The 21,670-nt window shown below is 42.0% G+C and overlaps 1 protein-coding gene across 1 annotated transcript in view; it reads right to left on the reverse strand.

Annotated features, from left to right (window-relative positions):
• BMPR1A (bone morphogenetic protein receptor type 1A) overlaps nucleotides 1–19,736 on the reverse strand; it is a 189,149-nt gene extending 169,413 nt beyond the window's left edge. Inside the window, exon 1 of the mRNA XM_075072542.1 lies at nucleotides 19,355–19,736. The gene's annotated coding sequence lies outside the window, so the exon portion shown is untranslated. The remainder of the gene's footprint in view (nucleotides 1–19,354) is intronic.
• Nucleotides 19,737–21,670: the final 1,934 nt, after the last annotated feature.

Below are 21,670 nucleotides of genomic sequence, written 5' to 3' on the forward strand. Positions count from 1 at the left end.
TAACCTGTCCTTGAGAAGGCGAACAGCCTTAGCTAAACCACCGTGACAAAATCTTCCACAGTCCCTTACAATATATAACTAAACTATTGTTATATGTAAAGTAAATAAGGTTTCTAAAATGTTTAAGAAGCTTCATTTAAAATTAAATTAAAATGCAGAGCTCCCCGGACCAGTATCCAGGACCTCGGCAGTGTGAGTGCCACTGAAAATCAGCTTGCGTGCCACCTTAGGCATGCGAGCCATAGGTTACCTACCCCTGGTTTAGGCTATGGAAGTACAAATAGCAGTGCACATCGAAGTGCTGCACTGTAACTCTTCTGTAAGGACATGGTGGGTGTGAACTAAAAGTTCACTAGTTTACATTAATGTAATCCTCTTCAAACGTGATTACATTAATGCAAACTAGGTACCTTTTAGTTCGCACTCACAGAAGTTACAGCACAGCACATTCATATGCACTGCTATTTGGACGCCCACAGTCTGAACTGCAGGGCAGTATTTGCAAGTCCTTAGATTGTAGTTGCTATAATTCAGCTGCAAACAAACAAGCAATGGAATTCAGAGATGGAAGAATAAGTTTTCCAAGATTTCAACCTGCTTCAAAAGAAAAAGATGATAGAAAAAAAATGTTGCTGCTCATGTCCTCCATTTTGACCCTCAGTCTAGACCATACAGATTACCACTAAATGTGACATTTTTTTCATTTTACACTAAAATAGCAATTCTGCAATTTTAAAAAAGAAGTCCTAAAATGGTCCTATGCTAAGACGACTAAAGTTGAGTCTATTTGAATGATAATGCTACAAGAAAAACCAGGATTCCGCAGGAAGTGTTACTGATTTAGTAGATGGCATTCTTCTCTCTGCAGCATCACTCAACAGTCCTCCTGCGCCTTTGGTAAAAGAGCAGTATGCAGCTCAAAGTGTAACCTTTAAGATGAGAAACAAAATCAAAGTTCATACACAGTAATTAACAATCCCACAGACATTTTAAGAGAAAGAGTGTTCATCTGCCTAGGTAACTGTGAGGAAGGAGGACAAGGGTGTAACACAAATCAGACATCTGAGTTCATTCATGACAATGGTACAGACTTCTTAATCACTCCATGAGAAATTACTTAATCTTACTTTGCCTTTTCTTCTTCTGTAAAATGGGGGTAATATTATTCAGCTCCTTCACATGGATCACGAAAGGCTAACTCCATGGATGTTCATATCACTATGAGATCCTTGAATGGAAGGCAGCATAAATGAATACCATTATTACACTATATCTTTCAATTCCCCTGTTTCACTAAGGACACAGTATTCTTCACTTAACATCTTAAACTGCTCTAAAAGCATCACATCTCAGTGTGAAGTGATATAACAAACAGCTGGATCTGAAAAAATCCACTCACAGTAAGTAGTACCATGAGTACCATCAAGTTTGGTAGAATTGAAGCTTTCAATTTTTATGATAATTGGTTTATGATTTCAAAGATAACGTTCAAAACATGAACAGGTACGTAAGTTCTTCCTAAGTCTCCAAAAAGAGATCCTCAGAGCCTCCACTATTGCTCAGGGCTTTGCCAACTGAAGCAGAGTGCAAACTGACTGCAGTCTTTACTGTTTTCATAGTTGCTAAGACCTCAGCAACAATGACAACTGTGTCAGTTTCATTCTAGTACTACTTTGCTGGCACTTTTTGTAGCAGGCATTGGGATTATTTATTATGTAGGATGACTAAAACAGAGGATGCTGAGGGGTAGAGCAATTAAAACACCCCTCACATCAGCCAAAAAACAGGGATGGGGGAAATAAGTTGGGAGACTTAAGTGGTAAACAAACAAAAGGCTGCAGTCAAGGTGGCTTGGAGGTGGGATGGAAGAAGAGAGAGAGTGCTCTCTTCCAGCAGAATATTGACTTTTTAATTTGGAGCAGAGGGGGGAGGCAGGGGGGGAGCTGATTAAAAAAAAAAAAAGATTGAGCCCCTAGATCAGGGGTGGGCAAACTATGGCCTGCAGGATGCATCCAGCACATCAGGCCTTTTAATCTGGCCCTTGAGCTTCTGATGGGGAGCAGGGTCAGAGGCATCTCTTGCTCCAGCATTCCATACAGGGAGTGGGGTCGGGGGCCTACTGCACGACTCCCGGAACCAGCGGCATGTTCCCCCTCCAGCTCCTATACGCATGCTGCATCTGCCCCAAGCACCGCACCCTCCATCCCCGCAGCTGCCATTGGCCATGAACTGCAGCCAGTGGGAGCTGCAGGGGCAGCACCGCACCTCCATGTAGGAGCCATAGGGGGGCATGCTGCAGCTTCTGGGAGCTGTGGGGGTGGCGCCTGCGGGCAGGACAGCACACAGAGCCTCCTGGCCGCGCCTCCACGTGGGAGCCAGAATGGGGACATGCTGCTGCTTCCGGGACCTGCTTGAGGTAAGCGCCGCCCACAGCCTGCACCCCTGAGCCCCTCCCCCCCACTGTGCCTCAGATCCCTGCCCCAGCCCATATCCCCCTCCCGCACTCTGAACCCCTTGGTCCCAGCCCAGAACACCCTCCTGCACCCCAAAATCCCCAGCCCCGAACCCAACCAGACCCTGCACCCCCTCCTGCACCCAACCCCCCAATTTTGTGAGCATTCGTGACCCACTGTACAATTTTTATACCCAGATGTAGCCCTCAGGCCAAAAAGTTTGCCCACCCCAGCCCTAGATACAACAACAGTAATATGACAAGAATCCCCACTTTCTTTGCTCTTCTAAACGTTGGGGGTAGAGTTAGTTCATATTTGAAAGTTTCCCTTGGGCATCAGCAGGAAACCACTTGTCATATGAAGTTCTGGCTACTACATTTAGTCCTCTGACTATACACTACCTAGGCAAAATACAGTTTATAAACCCTATGAGGAAACAGATGGGTGTGAGGTAAGATCAGAGAGAGACTGGCAGGATAAATCGGAAAAGAAATCCAGTATTCTGAAAGTCAGATTTGGAAAGGAGATGTAAGGAAAGGTCAAAAGATGTAGGAGAGAATTACGCAGGGAGAAATATCTGTGATTTTTCTTAGATTAGGAAAAGTGCATGCAGCTTAGTTGATGTTAGTAACACAGTTAGACTAATCCCAACTTTTTCCCTATCAAGGGTCGACCTCAAACAACTACACTAAGGTAAATGATGTTAACCTGAGTCTATACTAAGGACTTGGTCATGTTAGCTAAACCTGACCTAACCTTCCCTTTTATTTTTTCCTAATCTAAAGAAACAAAGGGGGTGCAGGGAGAGTGAAGACAATGTAAGAAAAGATACACCATCAACTGTTAAAAGAAGGAAAACAGAAAAAAACGAGGTACCTGGTAGGGAAAGAAGATATACAGGCAAGCGATGTTGTTAGTTGTATTTTAAAAAACAAAAGTTGATTGCAACAAATGTGATTAAATATAATACACAACTGGTTCATTCCTAACATCACAGGTATATGGTAGCACATGCATTTTTAACCTTTCCTAGTATCAGGTAAGTTTTTCAACCCCTACCTATTGATTTGTAAAGCACCCTGGGATCCTTCTGGATAAGAGGAGTAACAGCATACAATTTCAAAGCAAAATTAATCAAATATAACTTACATTCAATTTCAAGATGCATTCCCCTTGACTATTTGCTTTGAAAATATTTAATATTAAATAAAAAGATTTAATAATGGTCATTTTGAGACTATTGACAATATGGGGTACTTTCTGATATCTTAAGAATGAATTTATTTCCCAGTGTTTGAGAATTCTTTGAAAACGTATTTCCTTCCTGTGTCCTCCTCCTTTTGGCAATCATTGATTTATTAAGCTCTTGTTAGCTTTCATAGTACCTGAAGGTGCTCAGTGCCTCTGGAAACAAGGCCATTTTTTCAGTTACCTATAGAATACTCATAAAATCATAGAACTGGAAGGGACCTTGAGAAGTTATCTAGTCCAGTCCCCTGCACTCAAGGCAGGACTAAGCATTATCTAGACCATCCCTGACAAGTGTTTGTCCAAACCTGCTCTTAAAAATCCTCAGTGATGGAGATTCCACGTCTCTGGGGACAAGTATCAGAAGGGCAGCCATGTTAGTCTGGATCTGTAAAAGTAGCAAAGAGTCTGAGCTTTCATGGGTGAATACCGACTTTGTTGGATGCATCGATGAAATGGGTATTCACCAACAAAAGCTCATGTTCCAATACGTCTGTTAGTCTATAAGGTACCACAGGACTCTTTGCTGCTCTCCCTGGGAAATTTATTCTAGTGCTTAACCACTCTGATAGTTAGGAAGTTTTTCCTAAAATGTCCAATTTAAACCTCCCTTGCTGCAATTTAAGCACATTGCTTCTTGTCCATATCCTCAGAGGTTAAGAACAACAATTTTTCTCCCTCCTCTCTGTAACAACCTTTTATGTACTTATTATGTCCCCTCTCAGTCTTCTCTTCTCCAGACTAAACAAACCTAATTTTTTCAACCTTCCCTCACAGATCATGTTTTCTAGACCTTTAATCATTTTTGTCACTCTTCTCTGGACTTTCGCCAGTTTGTCCACATCTTTCCTGAAATGTGGCACTCAGGACTGGACACAATACACCAGTTGAGGCCTAATCAGAGCAGAGTAGAAAAGAAGAATTACTTCTCGTGTCTTGCTTACAATACTCCCGCTAATATATCCCAGACTGATGTTTGCTTTTTTTGCAACAGAATTACACTGATGACTCATACTTAGCTTGTGATCCACTATGACCCCCAGATCCCTTTCTGCAGTACTCCTACATAGGCAGTCATTTCCCATTTTGTATGTGTGCAACTGATCGATTATTCCTTCCTAAGTGGAGTACTTTGCATTAGTCCTTATTGAATTTCATCCTATTTACTTCAGACCATTTCTCCAGTTCGTCCAGATCATTTTTAATTTTAATCCTATCCTCCAAAGCACTTGCAACCCCTCCCAGCTTGATATCATCCACAAACTTTGTAAGTGTACTCTCTCTGCCATTATCTAAATCATTGATGAAGATATTGAACAGAACCGATCCCTGTGGGACCTGACTCGTTATGCCCTTCCAACATGACTGTGAACCACTGATAACTACTCTCCGGGAACGATTTTCCAACCAGTCATGCACCCACCTTGTAGTAGCTCCATCTAGGTTGCATTTCTCTAGTTTGTTTACGAGAAAGTGATGTGAGACAGTATCAAAAGCCTTACTAAATTCAAGATATACCACATATACCACCTCCTCCCATCTACAAGGCTTGTTACTCTATCAAAGAAAGCTATCAGGTTGATTTGATACAATTTGATCTTGAAAAATCCATGCTGACTGTTATTTATGGCCTTATTATCTTCTAGGTGTTTGCAAACTGATTGCTTAATTATTTGCTTCATTATCTTTCCGGGTACAGAAGTTAAGCTGACTGCTCTGTAATTCCCAGGTTGTCCTTATTTCCCTTTTTATAGATGGGCACTATATTTGCCCTTTTCCAGTCTTCTGGAATGTCTCCTTCCTTCCATGACTTTTCAAAGATAATTGCTAATGGCTCAGATATCTCCTCAGTCAGCTCCTTGAGTATTCTAGGATGTATTTCAACAGGCCCTGGTGAGCTGAAGACATCTAACTTGTTCAAGACTCTGATCCTACCTCATTTTCACTGGCATTCACTATGTTAGACGTCCAATCGCCAGCAATCTTCTTGGTAAAATCAAAACAAATTAGTCATTAAGCACCTCTGCCATTTCCACATTTTCTGCTATTGTCTCCGCCCCCCCCCCCACAACCCAACTGAGTAATGGGCCTACTCTGTCCTTTCTCTTCCTCTTACTTCTAATGTATTTGTAGAATGTTTCCTTGTTTCCTTTTACATCCCTAGCTAGTTCAATCTCATTTTGTGCCTTGGCTTTTCTAATTTTGTCCCGACATACTTGTGTTATTTGTTTATATTCATCCTTTGTAATTTTACCAAGTTTCCACTTTTTGTAGGACTCTTTTTTGAGTTTTAGATCATTAAAGACCTCCTGGTTAAGCCAGGGTAGTCTCTTGCCATACTTCCTATCTTTCCTATGCAGTGAGATAGTTTACTCTTGTACCCTTAATCATGTCTCTTTGAAAAACTACCAGCTGTCTTCAACTGCTTTTCCCCTTAGAGTTGCTTCCCATGGCATTTTACCTACCAACTCCCTGAGTTTGCTAAAGCCTGCGTTCTTGAAATCCATTGTCTTTATTGTGCTGTTCTCCCTCCCACCATTCCTTAGAATCATGAACTCTACCATTTCATGATCACTTTCACCCAGGACCTTCCACTTTCAAATTCTCAGCCAGTTCCTCCCTATTTGTCAAAATCAAATCTAGAACTGCCTCCCCCCAGCAGCCTTCTTCACCTTCTGAAATGAAAAAATTGTCTCCAATACATTCCAAGAATCTGTAACCTCACAAATTTAAAAATGATGTCTAAATTCTTTGAAGCAGGGATTGTCTTTGGTCATATGTCTTTTATAGAGCTAAGCACCTCACTGGCTCTTAACATTAACTCATGCACTATTTACCAATGCAAATCAACTACAGTGGTACTAAAAATGGTCTTGGGGTCATATATTTGAGGATGATGTTCTATCTTACCTTTCAAGACTCTCGGATAAACAATGAGTTCCTCAGAAAGTTAAAAAAGCCTATATGGAAAGGCAAGTAGAAAATTACATCTCCCAATTTTTGAATTTCAATTTTCACAAGATTTTATTCACTAGTCTTCAAAGTACTTTTAATATACTAAAAATAAAATTCTTAAAGATTATAAGGTACTTGAGTAAAGTGAATTTGGAAACTATTAGTGAAGACAAAGCAAAATAGTGCAATTCTGGGATGAAGAAAAAAATATTTAAAATATTGCATCGTATTCCATTTCTATTACTGTGGTGATTTTATACAAGTTAGAATCAATACAGCCATAGTATGGTGACTCATTAAATATTATAGATGTACACAAACAACAGTTATAAATTTTACACAATATGTATTAAGGCTTCAACCATTTAACTATTGGGGGTTAGGACAAAACTTCCCAGGAGGCAAGTTATCCACAACTGCCTTCTGCAGGGTTTCTCATACCTTCCGCAGAAGCATCTGGTGCTAACCACAATGGGAGACAATACTGGAGTAGCTGGATCACTAGTTTGAGCCAGTATAACAAAATTCCTCCCATGTGTCTAATGCTAAATTATTCCATGTATTTCTGTTTATTTAAATATCATCCCACAAATTAAAAACAAGATTAAATTAAAAGAAACCCATGGGGAATTAAGTCACAGAATTATATAATTCTATTAAAATAACGGAGGAGAGGTCAGTCAGCTGTAAATGACTGAGGGGAAATTCAGATCTTACCTTAATTCCCCTCCTCCACCCAAATTTAAAGTAATATATATAAGCATTGTAAATAACATTTACTCTATATCATTAGTAAATCATCTTCTCAAAATTTCAAATACTATTTCTGTAGCAGAACCTCTGGATAAGGAATGCACAGCTGCTGAGCAGATGTATAACTTCAGTATTTAGATTCCATTATTTCTATTTTCTTTTTACTAGACATTTTCACATTTTCTATTTCCATCTGTTTTTTGACCTCCCCTCAGTGTCTCCCCTTTTTTTAGTTCATTATGCCAAAATAATTCTCTAAATTAAAAACATCTTTATATTTGAAAAAGTTGTACATTTTAAGAGATGTGGAAGGGTGTAGCATCTCCAGGGGCAAAACAAAATCAGACAGTTTAACAGAGGCTCAGGTCTAAGCAAAAACTGTCCTGTCTGGGTAGGGTTTTACTTCAGGGTTCGTGGTTCAACCTGAACTGGCAAGTCTCTAACTGCATTCCTTCCATGCAGTTTTAAAGAGTAGTAAACTCAAAAACACAAACCATAAGGGACTGTTCCTATATTTCATCAGAGCTCCATGCCTTAGCTTCTGGGTAGCATAATATCTTAATCTGTGGCCTTGTCTACACACAAACTGTCACTGGTTTAACTAAAGATGGGGTTTTAGTTGAACTGATGCAAAACCCAAGTTTTGCTACTTTTAGATTAATTTAAGCCTGTATCTTATATTAACGTAATTTAGTAAACAATCTATGCAAGCTACACAGATATAAACCGGATTTAAACAGATTTAATAGTGTTCACGCAACAGTTCTGAATCAAGAGTTTTTAAACTGGTGCAGTTGTGTCTAAATAAGGCTCATTTACTCTCAGGCCCAGCCCTCATTACGTGATTTTAGAAAAAAATTCAGACAAGTACTATCACTTGTTCAGCTCCATTAGAGGAACCCCTAGTGTAAACAAGGTTTGGGAGCTTTCAGCAATTTTTTTTAAGGCACCACGGCAGTTAAACATGCTCAGAGAAAACATAAATGTAACCTTTGAAATGAGCAAAACCGTAAAAAAAAAAAAAAAAAAAAAAAAAAAAAAAATGTACCAAAAAGAATAAGATTTTTTAATTGGAACATTTTACTTTATTGAACAATTTACATTTTACTGAACCGATACGTACACAATTTAAAAATAAAGTACATTATCACTAAACTCACAACAAATGCAACACAAAAGTAAAACTAACAAGAATCTTTTTCCATTCTTATTTACTCCCATACATTTCTGTTTTGTCGCCAGCAGAAGAGAACTTCATAAACAAGATTTTAAAAGTTTAACTGACATAATAGTAAGAATGCAGGTAACCAACAGAGCCTTCCCAGTAAGCAGGGTTTCTACCTGTGCACCTAATCAAACCGTTTGAGAGGGATTTTGCTAAATTTCCCTAGTACAGAGGAAGTCTGAACATAATACACCTTTCTTTTAGTTTGTTGAGCCTAACCAGGCTGACTACACCCTAATTAACTATCAGCCATCAGAAACTTGCTAAGCAGTCCCCCAAACCAACTAGGAATTAATCCTCAAATCCTTAGGCCACTGGCTGGTTCTGTGGGGATGCAATAAGGCTTTTGGGTCCCCATCCAAGGAGTATCAAAAGACCCACACTTCCCATTAAAGGGAGAAAAGGGGTACCTTTATGCAGGGTGGATAAAAATCAACTTTTTTTTTAATTGGATTTTTTTTTAATCAAAAAGCATTTTATCAAAAAAATCTGAGAAAAAAACTGTCTAAAAGATAGTTTTAATTAAGATACATAATAGCTCAAAGATATCTCATCATGGAATAGGGATTATAAATACTAATTCTACAGTGTGAGACAGTATATTCATGTCATGTTTAAGAAAAGTTTTGTAAATGAGTTCCAATAGTTCATGGATTAGGGACCCAATCTTATGGGATTCCAGTGGCTTTTATATAGACTATTTAGGTTAATCTTTCTATCTACCCAATGGGACTCAGTGCTCAAGTCTAGAAGATACCATCAGAGAAGACACCAAACTGCTTAGATTCACAGTTCTCAAACTGGATTTGTGTCTCCAGAGGTAACATGCTTGTTAAGAGCAAAAATGTTTTTAAATAAATAAATAAATATATAGAGGTGAAAAACAACAGACCTCAACCCTGTTGTCCCTCTGCAAATTCGTGTACATAATATCAATCCCTTACCTCTCTCTAAAAGTGAAAAGTTTCAAAAAGTTCAATGAATAGAAGATTGGTGGTGGTGGAATAGATCTGGACAAGGGGAAGTCTGGAGATAAACATGAAAAGGGAGGGACAGGCAGTAGAAACAAAAGTGAAACTATTTGAGCAGCATATTCCAGAAGTCTTGAGGTATTTCTGAGTGTAGCCTTCATAGATTTGAGATCTACCATACCATTCACTTACTAGAAGGGAAAACCTATAACGGCAGCAGGCCGTAAAAGAGACTCAGTTTGGGGATATTTTAATAAAGTTCCTCTACCTGTGGGTAAGACAGGCATGAGCGCAAAATGCAAACAGTGCAACAAAGAAATGCAAGGCCTGATTGCCCGAATAAAACAACATCATCTTGAGAAGTGTTCCTTCTCATGAGGAAGCTGCACTGAAGATATGAAAGGAACATGTCTGAACATGCAGGATCTTCAGGTTGGTAACAACCAACAAGAATGCACTTTTATGCAGAAATCCATGATTAAATCGAGTCTTCCTGACTAGTGATTTAACTCATGATTTAAATCAAATCCACCCCGCCTTCAGTGAACTGAGATAAACAAAAGCCATAAAAAAGGTACATCTTCAAGCCCCAATCATACATACACCATTCATTTCTATCACACTCCACTTCTCCCTTGTTTCAGTTAAATATTTTCACTTCTACTTCCATCTCTCTGACCCAAAAGTCCCTACTGCTTTAAGAAAGTTTTTCACATTTCCTTTTGGAACCTCTATTCTTTCCCATGAGCAGGCAGGATCACTAGGAAGCAATGAGAAGTGCTCTCTACCTCAAAAGTTTCTTGCCCCATACACAAAGCAACACAGGACATCTGCAACACCTGCATAGTTTGAGTTTCCAGAAGAGTGAAAACAATAAAGACAGCGGTCAGTTTGCAAAGTCCTATTGGCAGCCTGTAAGCACTAAATTGTGAGATTATCCCAAATTAAAGTCCTGGGAGTGTAACTGGAAAGAGAAAAGGGGCATGGGAAAATATAAAATATTCACTCGAACAACCATTAACCCCTGACGGCATCATGTTCCTCCTTTGTCACAAGAGCAGAGGTAGTTAGGGTCTAATCCAAAACCCACTGAAATCAGTAAGTCTGTTCACTGTCTTCAATAGGTTTTGAATCAGACCCTTAAATAGCAGAACTCAGAGCCTCTGCAGAGAGCCTGAACTAGTTACTTTCCACAAGAAAAACTGTGGTTCATGGTTCAGGACCACACAGGCTATGGGTGTAATATTAGGTATAAAATTCTCTCAGCTCTGACAGACATGAAATACATATCAAGAGGAAAAAAGGCCAACACTGCCATGTGTTATTTAGGTTTGTACTCTGCTACATTTTATAGTGTCATTTGTTTTTCTTGCTAAAATAATGCTTGCATTTTATCAGTCACAATGTAATAGTTCTCACATTTTCAGAAAGGTGATGAGCTGTGGGAGTAGACATATGAAGAGCAGCTGGAACTACCTTTATCTTCTATACCAGTGCTTTCTAGTGAAGCTTTGGCAAGGATTATTAAATGTTTAAACGACATCTAGGGATTGTTACACCTAAAACAAGTATTTGAGTTTGTATTGAGAAATTAAAAATGGCCTCTACTTAATTTCCCATATTTACTGCTAAACAGACAGTCAGGTAGTTGCCTGAAGTTATTAGGCAAATATTAAAGTTTTTTTTTTTTCTTCCTATAGCAGAGCTTGAATCAGATGGTGGCATATTACAATTGCATTTAAAGGGTATTACTTCCCTCTCCACAACAGGAAAGACTTTTTGCTAGGCTTACACAGGAAAGAGTATCAGAGGATGCAGTTGTGTAGTGCTGAAATGCATTCTATAAATTATTCCTCTCTAGGATATTTAATTGTTTTAGTGGTTCTTATTTGACAAAATGTTTCCCCTCAATGATATTCATGAAAGTATTTATTTTATTATTTATCCATTTTGTTATTTTTTTTTAAATCGCACAAATACCCTGAATAAATGCATGTTAAGACCAGCTATATACGTTTACAAGATTTCCAGTCTTAGAGATTGGAATTGTGTCCCCCACAATGTTTGGGCAGACCCTAGCACAATGCGGCTCTGATCAGGGCTGGTACATCTAACATAGAGGTGGGCAAACTACAGACCGCGGGCCACATCTGGCCTGGTCCTTGAGCTCACTGCATCGCCGGTGCAATGCTCTGGGTGGCAGAGCTACAAGCTCCTGGGGCAGCGCAGCTGCACCCGGTACTCTGTGCTGCATGGTGGCATGGCTGGCTCCAGCCGGGCAGCATGGCTGCCAGCCACTGGTGCTCCTGGTGGCGCGGCTGTAGCGCCACCAGCCACTGGTGCTCCAGGCAGCATGGTAAGGGGGCTCAGGGGATTATATAGGGGACAGCGGAGTTCGGGGGGGGTGGGTAGGGGTCAGGTGGTCTGAGGGCAGGGAACAGGGGGGTTGAATGGGGGCAGGAGTCCAGGGGGGCAGTTAGGAAGGAGAGGAGGGGTTGGATGGCGTGGCAAGGGGCAGTCGTCCCGGGGGGCAGAAGGGGGGCTGTCAGGACGAGAAACAGGAGGGTCGGATAGGGGGCAGGGCCATGCCTGGCTGTTTGGGGAGGCAGAGCCTCCCCTAGCTGGCCTTCCATACAATTCTGGAAACCCGATGCAGCCCTCAAGCCAAAAAGTTTGCCCGTCCCTGATCTAACAACTATAGTTAGGCTTGGAAAGATTACATTTTTATTGGTAAATGTCCCTAAACATTGATTTCAACACACATGCCACCAAAAAAAAAAAAAAAAAGTCCATCAATAATAATCAATTTATGGATAGGCAAAGAAAGTAAAATATTGCTTGAGAAATTATTAGAGTTTGATTTAAGGATATTTATTTTGTGCATTCTGACATGTGATGCTGAAAATTTGTATCAACTGTTAAAGAGCTTTAACTTTTTGAATCTCAACTTCTACTGTGATGAAATAATTACTGTCTGATCCTGCCATTATTTCCCATAACTGTGAAACATTAAATAGATACAATAAAAAGGATAAAAAATAAACATTATCAGTCAGAATTATAAAAAAAATAATTGAATTCTGCCCAGCCCAAACTATAGTAATGTAAATACCAATTAATAAGACTCCCTGATCTTCTCACATTAACCACTATGAATTATACAAATTCCCAACATTATGCCCATAGTCCAATGAGTCTCAATATACGCCAGTCTTTTGAACTACACAGCTTGATAAACTGAAATGCAAGAGATAGAGAGGGAGGAAGTAATCTCTTAGTACCTCAGTATCAACAAGGAGGGAGCGTCTCTCAAAAGTCAGGAGAAAAAAGAGGTCTAAGGATCACCCTTGGTTTTCCAGTTTTAAATCAGACAGTCTTCTCTTTTTTCGTCACCAGAGGTCCAGCTCCATTATTAAAGTTAATCATTCAAACTGTGTGGCCCCATTAAGGAAGAAAGATAAACCCAGTAAGATGCTGGAAAACTTGCTTGCATCAGACGTCCACATCCTGTCAAACTGGAAACCAGCTCCTCAGTTTTGTTCCTCCTCAATGGCAGGCCAACTATTTTTTTTTTTAACTTAAGGCTTATGAAGAGCAAGCATAAAATATTGAATAATTTTTGATGTACTGGGTCCTCAATAGGAATATATCTTATATTTATCCATATATTAAAAAATGGTGTACTGTTCCTAGACAGAATTGCCACGAACCCCACGTTATTGTTTTATTTTATACTGTTTTATTGTTTCAAGTTCCTGAATATGGTCTATTTTTTCTCCCCATTGGAAATTAACTGACTCAGTTTAGTTTTTCAGTTCATTTCCCTATCCTCACCAAGAATTGTGTGTCTCTTACCCCAATATTACTTTTGATTTTTTAAATATGGTTAATATAGATCAGATATGTCTCAATTCTTGTTATTTTTGTTTTTAATTAAATATCTTTTCCAGAAATAGTATGATTTACATGTTCAAACTCACATTATTTTAATCACTTCTGGGAACATTAACAGCTGTGAAGACTTTACCTTAGCTTCTAAGCAAAAGATCCTGAAACAACAATTGACAAAATCGTGTCTTTCATTTCCGAAGCACAACGACATTGTGGAGGAAACACAGAAACCTGATGTCACCAGCGAGGAGTGCAGATGTTAGGTAAAGTAACTGAAGAAGAAACAAAGCATCAAGATATTATGGGGATAATCTGCTTAAAAACAAAACAAAAAAAACCCTCCAAGTTATCAGCCCATAGAAGATTTGCCTCTAGGGGGCAATAACTCTGCCTTGCAATGCTCTGCAAATTAAACCAGTCTATCTGCCGTACACAGTATCCCACCTTTTGGAAATAACACTGCAGGAAGTGAGGCTCTGACCATACTCTCCATCTCCAAATATTCTACCACAGAGTGAACTATCCTCTGCACCACTAAAAAAAATGTCAAGAGATTTGGCTTGACGTTACTATGTTCTTCCTCACTATTGCTTATTTTCAGAGGTCAGATAAAGAAAGAAACATCTACTGGCTTGAAGACTGAGTTCCTCCTTATCAAAAAAGTGCCTCATGGGATTGGGAGATGGTGGGGGGCATCCCCAGAAATCAACAGTAAGGGAGCATTCCCTATTTGCAACTTTACACAAGAATGCCTGTAAGATTTACATATTTAAAAAAATCCTGCCCTATCAGTCCCTTTCAGTGAGTCATACCATAAAGGTATTGTATATAGCCCTACAGCTGGATTGACTCATAGCTGGTTATCTGCTATTGGGAAAACAGACGGTTTCATTCATCAAAGATGCCAGTCATGAAGAGAAGTGGGGTTGAGGATGGTTTTTTTTCAAGGAGGTTGGTGAAGCAGGGTCTGTTTCTCTTGACAGAAATAGGATTGGCACATGCAGTGTATGCACAAAGCCTTGGATTCTGCCTTCTCCTCCTTTCATGCAGGAGAACTGCACCACTGCTCTTGCTGTGGAGCCAACATATGTGGCCTTCTGCAACTTAAAAAAAAGCATGGAAATTTTCAGATATCAAGCTAAGAGATACAAAGGGTAAAACTGACTTCACTAATCTACCACAGGGTAACACTTTAAAAAAAGGGGGGGGAGGGGGGCCGTAAAAAAGTGTTAATGTAGTCTACACATATTTTAAAAAATAAAATATTGAGAAACTATAAGTTAAGATGCATGCATAACAAATCTTTCACTGGACATATTTTAATACTACACACCTGCACAGCCTTTACCTTGCTTCACAAAAAAATATTAGAAATATTAGGGGCCGCTATACACTGAGGATGGAACGGAGGTTAAGGATAACCTAGGCATGGCCCAATATCTAAATAAGTACTTTGCCTCTGTCTTTAATAAGACTAGTGAGGAGTTTAGGGATGATGGAGGGATGATAATGGGAATGTGATATGGATGGTGGATATTGACTGCAATCTGAGGTAGAGGCAAACTTGACCGCTTAATGGGACAAAATCGGAGGCGGACAATCTCCATCCGAGATCTTAAGGAACTGGGCGTGAAATTGCGAAGCCGTTAGGAGAATTTTTAAGCAACCTCGGTAAACTCGGGGTTGTAGACACTGGGAGAATTGCTTAACGTAGTTCCTATTTTTAAGACAAGGGAATAAACGTGATCCGGGCATTATAGGCCTGTTGCTTGACGTTGTAGTGTGTAGGTTTGGAAAAACTTTTAAGGGAGAAAGTAGTTAAGGACATTGAGGTCAAATGGTTAATTGGGGAGAATGCAACATGGGATTTACTAAGGAGATCGTGCAAACCAAGCCTGATCTCTCTTTGAGAAGGTGACGGATACTTAGACAAAGGAAATGCGGTAGATCTAACTTTACTGATTTAGTAAGGCGTCTTTGACAACAGTTCGCAGGGGAACTGTTAGTGAAATTGGAAAAGATGGGATGAAATATGAAAGTTGTAAGGTGATAGGAACGGCTAAAGGGGAGACTCCAGCCGGTCGTCTGAAGGGTGAATTGCAGGCTGGAAGGAGGTTACTATGGATGCCTAAGGGATCGGTTTTGGACGATCTTATTTAACCTTTGTTACTGATTCTTGGCAAAAGAGCGGGAATGGCTAATAAAGTTGGGGATGACACGAAGTGGGGGTTTGCTACATGGAGAGGACGGGATACTATTCAGGAAGATCTGGACCACTTGTAAATTGAGTAATAGTTGATGAATATAATAGTGAAAAGTGCAAGGTATGCACTTAGGGATTAATATAAGAATTCTTAGATATACGTTGGGCGCATAGTTTGGAAGCGACGGAGGAGGAGAAAGACCTTGGGGTATTGGTTGATAGAGGATGACTATGAGCCGCAATGTTGATATGGCTGTTAAAAAAGCAAATGGGGTTTTAGGATGCATAGGCGAGGTTTTCAGCAAGGAGAAGGAGTGTTAGTGCCGTTATATAGGCGCTGGTGAGACCCATTGGAATATTGTGTGCAGTTCTGGTGTCCCATTTTAAGAAGGATGAATTCAAACTGGAACAGGTTCAGAGACGGGTAACTAGGATGATCCGAAGAATGGAAAATCTGCCTTATGAAGGAAGACCAAAGAGCTTGGCTTGGTTCTTAGCCTGGCCAAAGAAGGCTCCGGCGGGATTAGCTTGCTCTATATAAATATATCAGGGGGGATTAACGTTAGGGAGGGAGAGGATTATTTTAAGTTTTTAGTATAATGTAGGCACGAGACGAATGGGTACAAACTGGATTTAGAAGTTTAGACTTGAAATTAGACAAGGTTTCTAACCATTAGGGAGTGGTTCTGAACAGCCTTCAAGGGAAGTAGTGGGGGCAAATACTTATCTGGGTTTAAGACTAACTGATAGTATATGGAGGGGATGTTATGATGGGATAGTTTTAATTTGGCATTGATCTTGGATTTCGGCAGAAATTTGCTTACACAATGGTCTGTGAGGGATGTTGGATGGGATGGGAACTGAGTACTGCAAGAATTCTTTCCTTGGTATAGGCTGGTGAGTCTGCCCACATGCAGGGTTTAGCTGATCGCTATTTGGGGTGAGGGAAGGGAATTTTCCTCCCAGGGGGATGGCAGAGGCCTGGAGGTTTTTCGCCTTTCTCTGCGCTGGGGGCTGGGTCGCGTGCTGTGGATTTTGCAGCTTGAGGTTTCAGATATAATTTGGAGGATTTCAATAACTCAGTCATGGGTTAGGGGTTGTTATAAATGTTTATGGGTAGGGTTTTGTGGCCTGCCTTGTGCAGGAGGTCAGACTAGATGATCATATTGGTCCCTTCTGACCTATGAGTCTATGAGTCTATAACTGCAAAGTGTTTTTTGTATTAAATCTAAACCCAAAATAATATTCTTCAAACCATGCTACAGAGAACTTATCTCAAAAACTCCAGTAGGCAGGTTCTAGTCTCCTGCTCTCATTCAAAAGCCTCTTCACATCCATTTCCCAACACTTTTAAGCAGAAGCAACATTCATCTATGGTGCACATTTTACTGGTGTAATTAAAACACAAAACAAAAAAACAAATACACATCTCTTCACATCTGCCATGGCCAAGAACAAAATCTCAACACAACTCAGAACAAATCTGACCGAACATTTGCAGTAACTACCCAAAACACCCCTATGAAAACTAATAACCACAAAGCCTAAACCTAATAGAAAATGGTTTAAGAACCAACTGGAAAAAGAAGAACCAAGAGAATACATTAAAGTGCATACATTTTTATACTCTTCATTCCAGATTATACTGGAACCAAGGAACAAGCACGTGTCCCCCTTAAAGGTTTTACTGCAGTCAGTATTTTTGTGGTTCATGTAGCTATATCTGCAGAGACAATGTCAAGAAGATCAGAATTTAGTTTTATATGGGGGCTTTTATTGCAAAATCATTTGAAATAGCTTGTAATTAGAGTTTAAAATACTTGATCATATTTTATCAGTGGAAAATCAATCTAAAAATTTTAAAAAAATGGTTTTGGTGTCACAATTTAGAAACAGTAAGGGAGGTAAGTTTTCCTTATGAAAGTCATAAGACTCTAGCTTTACCAAATATATTAATCTTTTATGTTAAATGAATGTCAAATAGCACCTACTAAGATCTACACCCACAGGTGCAGGTTCTTGCTTTTAGTGCAGTACTTCACAGTTGCTAAACAAAAATTCAACCCCTATCAGTAGATCTTAAATATTTGTAATATAAAATATGCATCTGTTAAACAACTATGTCAAAAATGTTACCCTGATTAAAAACGGTGAACATATTTCCACCAAGTTTTAATCACAGAGTTAGAAGTGCATACTTTGATATTAACTCTATTAATAATCTCTGGACATGCAGCACTGTTGTGCAGTGCTATATCCAATGACAGTCCTTATCTGGTAAGTTTTTTCCTTGGGTGATCACTGAAAAGTTATCACCTTAAATATGTTTTCTCAAAACAAATTTTTCACCTTCTGCAAAAAATTAATATGAAAACATGATCAACCTCTCATTTGCAGAAGAGGTGAAACTGTTGGATTTAGATTCTGCAATATTGTTTCTTGGTACAGAATCAAGTCTAAACATTTTAAGGATTCTAAAGTGTTACTGTTTAACCCAGTGGTCCCCAACGCAGTGTCCACGGGCGCAAATGCCCCACGTCCTGGCTGGCGGTCGAGCATCTGCTGAAATGCTGCCAAAATTCGGCGGCATTTCAGCAGCAATGCCTCTGGATGACGCCGCTTACTGGGTTGAGCATCCGCCAAAATGCCGCCAAATTTCAGCCGCATTTTGGCGGATGCTCGACCGCCGCCACGGTCCTTCATCTGATGCCCACCAGATGAAAAAGGTTGGGGACCACTGGTTTAGCCAAACCGCCTCTTCTACATTTTGTAGTCAGTTACACAGATATGCAACCTAAAACCTAACAGACCATTTTCCTGAAGTACAGAAACTATCAGATGCTTTAATGTTTAGCTGTTGAATTATTACAGATTTAATAGCAAGGATGCAACATAACTTTGTTTAAAAACATCTCACACAAGTAGAAATTAAATGTCCTTCCTGAAAGACCTCACTAACCTAAGTAATGCCAGTGATTATGAGACTCGTCTTGCACCAGTATAGATTGTATAGCACCAAGCCTGAAATTATATCACCAAAATGTGGGGGGTGGAGGTGGGGGAGAGCCACAGTAACAGAGAAACACACAAAGCTTCAATCTTGCAAGGGGCCTCACGCTGAGCCCATACAGAGCCCCACTGACTTCCATGGGCCCTCTGCGTCACTGGCACGGCCCACCCACAATGCGCACACTGCAGGGCTAGGGCCTGCTTTGCCGAGCGGCGCCAGCACCCCGGGAGCGGGGAGCAGAGGAGCATTGGAAATAACGTTACTGTCGCGAGTCACGTTAGCCCGCTCAGGCAGCGCCCGGCGCGGGGTGAAAACAGCGAGAACGAGCGGTCCCGGGGGACGCTGTTCCCGCAGGAGAAGGGGCACGACGTGCAGGGTGGTTGCGGCACCCAGGGCTCCGGCGGCAGAGGTGGCTACGGCCGTGAAGCGCGACTAGGGCCCAGCCCCGCAGCGCACCCCCGTAGGACGGGGGCCTCGGCGATAGCTAGCGACCAGCGGACACGTCCCTCCGCCGGCCCGGGGCAGCACAACGTGCCCCCCCCCCCCCATCAGTGCATCGCAGGGGGCATTTCCCCGACAGCCAGAGGCTGCGGGAGAAGCCGGCCCCGCGAAGGCGCGCTGGGCCTCTCGGCTCCCCGCACTCACCCGTCGCAGGGGTCCGTCATTCTCTTCGCTGGGGGTCGCTCCCCGTGTCACCCTGCGAGCGGCTCCTGGCCTCACACGGCCCAGCTAGACGGTGGGGGCGGAGGTGGAGGCGCGAGGAGAGGGGACGCGGCGCAGGCTCCGCCGCCACCGCTCGCAATCCCGACGCCCGGCCGGAGCCCTCTGAGTGCGGGAGGGGGGAGCAGGACTCCAATCACTGCAGCCAGCGACACCAGCCAGCACCATGGAGGGTAGAAGGAGGCGGAGCGCGCAACCGCCCCGGCCAGACAAGCTCACTCGGGGCTAGCGCCCCTGGGACACCACCGCCCTCACGCGCCGCCAACCTCCAACTGCTACCAGCGCCTCCCGAGGGGAGCCGAGCGCTGCTCGGCGGAGATTCCCGAAGGCTTCCCGCCCGCCCCCAGACACGCGAGCACTCGGAGGTCACCAGTGCTCCCGCCGCCCCAGGACCCGAGCGTTCGGAGGTCACCAACCGCCGCCCCGACGGTGCGAAGACCAGCAAACGCCCCCGTCCGGCGATCCCCAAACCCGAGCGCTGGGAGACCGCCAACCCCTCCCCCGCAACCTGAGTGCTCGAGATCACCAACCCCTCCCCCGCACAATCTGAGCTCTGGGAATCACCAGCGCCAAACGCTTGGAGGAGAGTTCACCCACTCACCGTCCCCCGAAGTCCAGTGTTTGAAGATCGCCAAAAGGTTACCCCAGGGAGTTCCTGGGGATGAACTGACAGGAGTCTGCGCCTTTCTGCTCCCTCAGCCAGCAGCACAAACTACCCTGCTCCCTCATAAATCCCCTCCCTGGTGCTTCCTCTGTGTTGCCGGCCCATACTCTGCCACCACCCCTCACTCACTCCCATGGTTACTAGCAGCGCATGTTGGTATTGCTGGGTGCTCCAGCCCCCAGCAAAGACATGCGCTGTTTTAAATAAATCGCTTCAACTCTCCACAACTGCCCAAAGCAGCACCCATTAGGATAATCTCTTGTGGTGCCTCCAAAAGAAGGGACGCAGATGGCCTTCCGGATCAGTACAGGAGGGTGTTCCAGCAAGGGGAGGTGGCCAAATGGCTGTGTAAGGCCAACGTTCTTAGCAGAGCAGAGGTAGTGACATCTTGGGAGGGGAGAGCAACATTAGAAAGAATTATCAGTGGCTTTGAAGGAGGAGAATTAGCTTGGACTTTATGCAGCGGAAAATGGAGTCAATCCAAGGTTTCAAGGAGCTCTGAAGTTTATGTTAGCAGCTGTGCTTTGGATGGATTCAAAGGAAGTAACATGCATGTTAGAGTGACCAAGAGGAGGTGGTTATAGTAGCAAGATGGTAGTCTGGACAAGAGTTTTAGCTATGGGAGAAGGGAAGTTTGAATTCTGGAAAGAGTACAAGAGAAATGGCAGGATATTGTTGTAACCTTTATGTACAGGATGAAGGAGAACAACTTTTATCGTTTAGAGAAGGGCAACTAAAATTATTAGAGGTTTGGAACAGGTCCCATATGAGGAGAGATTAAAGAGACTAGGATTTTGCAACTTGGAAAAGAGGAGACTAAGGGGGATATGATACAGGTATATAAAATCATGAGTGATGTGGAGAAAGTGAATAAGGAAAAGTTATTTACTTGTTCCCATAATATGAGAACTAGGGGCCACCGAATGAAATTAATTGGCAGCAGGTTTAAAACAAATAAAAGTAAATTCTTCACACAGCGCACAGCCAACTTGTGGAACTCCTTGCCTGAGGAGGTTGTGAAGGCTAGGACTATTAACAGGGTTTAAAAGAGAACTGGATAAATTCATGGAGGTTAAGTCCATTAATAGTTATTAGCCTGGCTAGGTAAGGAATGATGTCCCTAGCCTCTGTTTGTCAGAAGGTGGTGATGGATGGCAGGAGGGAGATCACTGGATCATTACCTGTTAGGTTCACTCCCTCTGGGGCACCTGGCATTGGCCACTGGTGGTAGACAAGATACTGGGCTGGATGGACCTTTGGTCTGACCCAGTTCGGCCATTTATATGTTCTTATGTTGCCCAGATAATTCTCCAAATAACTAAGCCAGCTAAGTCTGTAACACCTTACCCCTTTCACCTCCCTAGTGAGATGCAGTCCTTACTTGTGAATTTGTCAAAGGCCATGCTTTGCATTGAGTTTCTCAGCTCCTCATTATTAGCAAAGTGCTGTCTGTCTTCAATCAATGCTTCCCAGCCACTGGTACAGCCACTCAGAAGGAGTCTTGGTGGTGTTGCACTGTGTGACATGTAGAGGGGCACACTGCCCACCTGGACTCCAAGCATTCAATGCCACACACC

This window comes from Chelonoidis abingdonii, chromosome 15 (assembly GCF_003597395.2).
Source record: "Chelonoidis abingdonii isolate Lonesome George chromosome 15, CheloAbing_2.0, whole genome shotgun sequence".
Lineage (NCBI taxonomy): Eukaryota > Metazoa > Chordata > Testudines > Testudinidae > Chelonoidis > Chelonoidis abingdonii.